This window comes from Nicotiana attenuata, unplaced genomic scaffold, assembly GCF_001879085.1.
Source record: "Nicotiana attenuata strain UT unplaced genomic scaffold, NIATTr2, whole genome shotgun sequence".
Classification (NCBI taxonomy): Eukaryota; Viridiplantae; Streptophyta; class Magnoliopsida; order Solanales; family Solanaceae; genus Nicotiana; species Nicotiana attenuata.
In genome coordinates, this window is record NW_017671882.1 from 36096 (window position 1) to 42385 (window position 6290).

The 6290-nt window shown below is 40.1% G+C and overlaps 1 pseudogene; it reads left to right on the forward strand.

Moving 5' to 3' along the window:
• The first annotated feature begins 3483 nt into the window (after positions 1 to 3483).
• LOC109210712 lies at positions 3484 to 5271 on the forward strand (annotated as a pseudogene).
• The last annotated feature ends 1019 nt before the right edge of the window (positions 5272 to 6290 follow it).

Consider the following 6290-nt stretch of genomic DNA (forward strand, 5'->3'; position numbering starts at 1 on the left):
GCGAACAAGGTAAATGGCCCACATCGAAGAAGCCACTCAACTACACGAATAACTTCAATAGGCTAAGGCTACGTTGGTTGAGCTCTATGATGCTGTGCTTGCTGTTGCCGAGCGTGAGTCTACCTTCGAGGAGCAAATAAATAATTTGAAGGTAGACTTAAGCTCCAAAACCGAGCAGGCTAATGATGCTGAGGAGAAGAGGGCCACGATGGAGAAGAGGCTCAAGAGGACCATGGATCAAAACCAGATTCACTCAACTACAAATGTTGAGCTTGATTCTCGCCTTAGTGCCATGAGATCCGAAAGGGACGGCCTTCAAGCCATAATTGATAGGCAACAAGTAAAGCTCCAAGACCAAAAGGATTCCCTCATTTTTTAGAAGACTTATGCTATATATTTTTTGAGGAGGAAAACCTTGGAAGAGTCCAAGTGGGGATCGCTAATATAGATGATTGTATTGCCCAGGCCCGAGAACTGGAGTTGTCTGCTCATGAACGCCTTCCAGCTTGGCCCGCTGCAACTGACTCCTCGAGTACTAGTTATGAGTATTCGGGGATGGAAGGGGATATTGAGGAAGATGAAGATGAAAGCCCCAAACTAGTAGCTGATCCACCTTCCTCCACCGGGGGAAAGGCAGATCCCTCTTTCCCTTTGGGTTCCGGTGGCAATGATGCATAGTTTTTTTTCCGCTTCTTTTCTTCTTTTTTTTGTACTTTGTAATTATGCCAAACTTTTCACTGAGTTTGGCACTTTGATAAATAAAGAAAGAATTTTTGCTTAAGTGTTGTGCAAAATATATTTCTTTTGTGTTTAACTGATTAAAGCATAAGGTATATTTTCATTCGAAAGCTTTTGATTAAATTCTTCTGCAATCAACCCTTTACTATGAAGGTTTCATAAGAGAGGGTCCTCTTATGTTTACGGTGCTCTTGAAGAGGACGTCTCCTATTTATTCTGGCACAAGCATTTGAAGTTTTTGTTAACTTTCAAATGATAAAATTAAGTCATCATTTAGACAAGAAATAAGATAAAAATAAAAGGACATTATTTTATTCCTTCTATTTTAAAACTACATAAGCACTCATTTGCTATAGTAAAAACCGCCAATACATGTGGCTAACTTGTACCACTTATTTCTAATGCGAAGTATGCGAACTGGAACACTAGAAGTCTTGCTTCATCGGTGAAAATAATTTTTAAAAGGTTAAATAATCCTTTTTCAGTGATGGAAGGCAAAGCTTGCCACCGAGCCAAGGATTATTTAACCACCACATAGCCGTTCACCATCGATGTGAAATTCTGTGACTTGATATTTAAAGGTCTTTCCTTTGCCGATGTCACTCCCTTGCGTAATATGCTTTTTGTTGCTGCCTCGTTAAAAACCTTGCCAGAAAACTTGATTGGGACAAAAATTGGACGAAGGAAAAATGAGTGTAGCACATACTTTCAATATTGATAGGATCCATCAGCAGTAATACCTTTTGAGGTGGGTCACGTTCGAATTGCTGCGCAATTTGACTCCATCTTGATTTTTCAACTCGTACGACCCTTTACCGGTGATATCTAAAACCCGGTAAGGGCCTCCCCATGTTGGTCCTAGCTTCCCGACGTTGACTTCCCCGATGTTCTGAGTCACTTTCCTCAAAACCAAGTCTCCTACTTTGAATTAACAGAGATTGGTCCTGCGATTATAATATCTTTCCATCCTTTGATTCTAAGCCACCATCCTCACATATGCCAAGTCCCTGGTTCGTCTAGCAAGTCCAGCATCACCAGCAACACTTCATTGTTTGCTTCTTCATTTGATTGGGAAAACCTTACAGTTGGTTCCCTTACTTCCACCGGTATCAGAGCTTCCGCGCCACATACGATAGAGAAATGTGTTTATCTAGTGCTCGACTTCGCCATTGTCCGGTATGCACATAGTACACCCGGTAGCTCTTCGGGCCATTTGCCTTTAGCAACTTCTAGCTTCTTTTAAGGTTCTTGATAATCACCTTATATGTTGATTCCGCTTGTCCTTTAGATAGGTTCGGATTCGTTTACTCAGCAAAGCTATTATTGAAGGATTTATCATCGGTTAGAGTTGATCTTATTCGTGTTCTGATATATTATGTGTGTTACTCTTCTATGCTACGATGGGTTGTGAGACTGTTGAATATTTTACCCACATGATGCAGTTTTATTTGGGCCTTAGGGTAAAATCCGAGCGAGACACCTCTTGGGGTGTTAAATGGTGGATTATGCCTTGGTTGTGGTCTTTTTGTCAGTGGTATATTGAGTTATCCGCTTCTTGATGGTTATGGTCATGCTCTTGGCATGCTTTCTATTAGTACACAAGTGGTTGTGATTGTGAGCATCATGGCTCGGGGTATTCTATGTGGACCAGTGTTCGGATTGGGTCACGCATCGCATCGGAGTTATGTTGGGATACAATACTTTGTGTTTATTTCGTGTGTTTTATTTCTCCTTTGTGTGATGGGTTCATAGCATTGCTCTTTCTGGTGATATTTTTTGAGCTTGCAAGGACTTCTCTCATTTGATTCTCTTTCCATCATTGAGTACATTTGAGTTGTTGCCCTTTTTGGTGCACGGATAGCACAATATGTGGCTCGATGTACTGCTGGTGTGGCGTGTCGGTCGAGCAGCTTGCATTGGATGAGATGAGGTTATTGGACTTGTAATGACTGACATTGAATTTGATTAAGGTAGGTTAGGAAGAATAATGTTACTAGACAGCTTAGAATTTCGCTATGGTTCTGGTCGAGCGAGAGCTCCATGAATTGTTGATATGATGAGTGGTTACGAGTTTATGCGTGTTACTTTCATTACTGGTAGTGTACGAAGGTTTAGGACAACGTTTATTTGATATGAGGTTTGTTACAAGTACTGAGTTTGTTATTAAGCAGCTATTGTAGTCAGACGTTATTGCTATGAGCGTCAGAGTTATGCGGTATATCATGTCATTATATCTTGGGTAATGGTTATGGCTTGATACAGCTTGTTCAGACTTATACAGTGCATGGATGCGATATTCAGTTCTTATGATGAATTTTGGATGTTGGGATTAGGTTCTAAGATTTATGGACTAAGTTCGAAGAAAGGATATTCAGTTAGATTCTGTTGTCGGACTTAAATAGATTAGGAGTGACAAGGGATCACCCATGGGTATGTGTATGGTGAGGTTATATAGTGATTTGATGGCCTTGGAATGACTCTTGGCACGTTCGAGGACAAACGTATATTTAAGTGAGGGAAAATGTAAACTACTTGACCAGTTTTTTTTGAGCATTTATATTCAGTTTGGTAGTTTGAGATCATGAGTAGCTTCACATGGTGTATTAGGACTTGCATGTATCGCCGATTTTGGTTTTCAAGTGGTTCGGGATCGATATGGAGGAATGATTTTTATTTTAGAAGCTTTAAGTTAAAAGAGTAAAGCGAGTTCGACTTTTGGGTATTCGACTTCGGATTAGAGTTTTGATGGTTCCGTTAGGTCCTTACGGTAATTTTAAACTTGGACGTATGCCCAGATCCTCATTTGGATGTGTCAAGAAGATTTTGGCTCTAATTGGCGAAGGTTGGCAATTGAAGGATTGGTGCAGGCAACAGGGCAATCATCTGCCAGCTTCACAGTGAGGGTTACTTTCGAATGCCTTGCTCGGTAACTTTGGCACAGATGACCATTCTAAGTTGTTGAACTTTCAGTCACCTACATTTGCTGCACCAGCTCTCCATTTCAACAAAGTGAATCAATTAAATCAGCAAGATAGGCAAATCCAGAAGCCTTCTTTTGTGTGGCCTCAGCACCAGAAATTGTTACACTCTACAGTAGGCCTACTGTAGCCTCAGCCTCATCAGCCAGTGCAGCAGCAGCAGCAACAACAACAACAACAACAACAATTGACCATGAATTCACTACCTGTAAATCATGGTGTGGTCTCAAGCCAGACTCCAAATCAAAGTTTACATCAAACAGCAATGTGCTCTCAGCTTCAGCAGCAACAACTACAAACTGCTAATAGCCTAGCAAAGCAAAATGGTCCCGGCAATAGAAATTCTTGTACATCTTTGCCACTTCAGCAGCAAGTTGAACAGCATTAATCTAATCTCTTGTATAAATCCCAGCAGCAACAGACGGTATTGAAACAAGATCCACTAGAAAAGTTGAGGCAAAACTTAATGCGGAAGCCACAAGAAAAGCCATCATCACAGCAGAACCTTCTCGAGCAGCAGCTGCAACTACAGTGTCTTCAGATACTGCAACAGCAGCCCCAGCTGTTATCACCTCTAAACTCTAGCTTGGAACCAGAGTTTCACCAGCAACTGAACTTGCTATCACAAGGTCTTCAATTTTATCCGCAGAACTTAATATCCTGTTAACACACTCCAAGACGAGCACAAAACCCCAATTACTGTCAAATCCGTTTCTGGTCCAACAGATGAGGACGTTCCTTCATGCTCGATCTCTCCTGCAAATAGTTTCCAGATCTCCCCTGCAAACTTCCTGACTAGGAAACAACAAGGGCAAGCCATAAAAGCAGAGGATTCGGTACTTCATCATTCTCAAGAGCTTCAACATAAATCTGAATTTCAGATAGAACATGAGTTACCAAGCTCACTGAATACAGAAAAACGAGGCTCCGTGGGAAGAACTATAGATGTCACTCATTACAAAGACTATGAAGAACTAAGGCATGCTCTGGCATGTATGTTTGGAATTGAGGGACAGTTAGAGGAGCCACAAAGAACTGATAGAAGCTTGTTTATGTAGATAACGAAAATGATATATTGCTTCTTGGGGATGATCCTTGGGAGTAAGTGTTGGTTGTTTTGGTTATACTCATCTTGCTTGTAATTATAATTTCCCAGGAGATTCATTCTTCGCTCCTGTTCATTCAGGGAGTTCATGTTCATCAGCTGTGTTCAGAGCATCAAAATCCTCTCTTACGTTGAAGTGCGGCAAATGAGCTTGGATGAAAATTCAGGTTAATTTTGCCGCACCAAACCAAGCCTACAATGGTACTGACAGTGGTCATGAATGGAGGAGACACTGCGACATCAAGCCCGCTTCATCATTCAATCGATGTCAGAAATTAGCTTGCAAATGCCTTTTCAACACGCATAGCTATCAAAGGCAGCTAACAAGTCAGATCAGCACCTTCTTCAACTGATGGCGAGTTAATCCTTGTGTTTAGGCAGTTTGCAGGAGTGAAAATTTCAAGTCTTGCCATCTTTAATACTTGACATGTATCATCATCTGTACATATATCGCCACTACAATGCATAATAGCTTAGTTCTATTGCTCCTTTCTGGAGTATTTACTCATTATTTTATTGATCCAATAATTCTTATTGTAAGATGTAAATCTCACTGTTTCTATGAGATGAGGTAGAAAAGCAGTTCATGTAAGTTTATTATTTAGATCAAATAGGTATCAATCTTTTAATAAGGCTGGCACAACCGCACAACAAAACCACAGTGAAACTCAGGAAAACATGTACATGTTTTTATGCATATGCAAGAGAATGTCTGTCGATTTCCATCTCACAAAAAAAAAAAAAAAAAAAAAAAAAAAAAAAAAAAAAGGAATGTCTGTCGATATTTTAAGTGCCTCAAACATTTTACCGAGTTAAGTAACCTTTAAAGTAAGTGACAATTATTCCATAAAAGATTTTCTCTCATCCCTGCTATTACCTAGGACTTACTCAAGATGATTCAAGTAACTTGGATAAAAGGTTTGCAAACTCTTATAATTAAATTGCTTGATTTCGTGTAAAACTACAAACAAATAATTTGCCATCAATGAACTTCTTTTTTTTTTTGGTGAGAAAGATAGGCAATATTATAAGATAACAAACTTACATAAGGTTAGAGTGGTGGATGCCTACAAGGCATCATTTGTACAAAAGGATCCTTAGATGATAGATTTCCCCCTACTGGGATAGCTAAACTAGATATGAGAGCAGAAGCTACTAAAGTAGGTTGTTTAGTACATACAGTAGAATTTAGATAACTAGAACTACTAGACTGCCGAGTCTTCCGGAGATGGAGTATGCCCTGATGATCTTGATGGTAATAAGACTGTGCAAAAAGTGGTGGTGATTCAAAAAGTAGGCATTGCTCCTGGACATGCCTTGCACCATATTTAGCGAGTGTGTCTGCTACACCGTTCTGCTCTCTATAGATAACTTGAACAGATGCTCTATCCAGCTGTTGGAGTAATGACCTGCAATCAGTAACAATGTTGATACAGTTCAAGGCAGGTGGGTTTAACATACCAAGCACA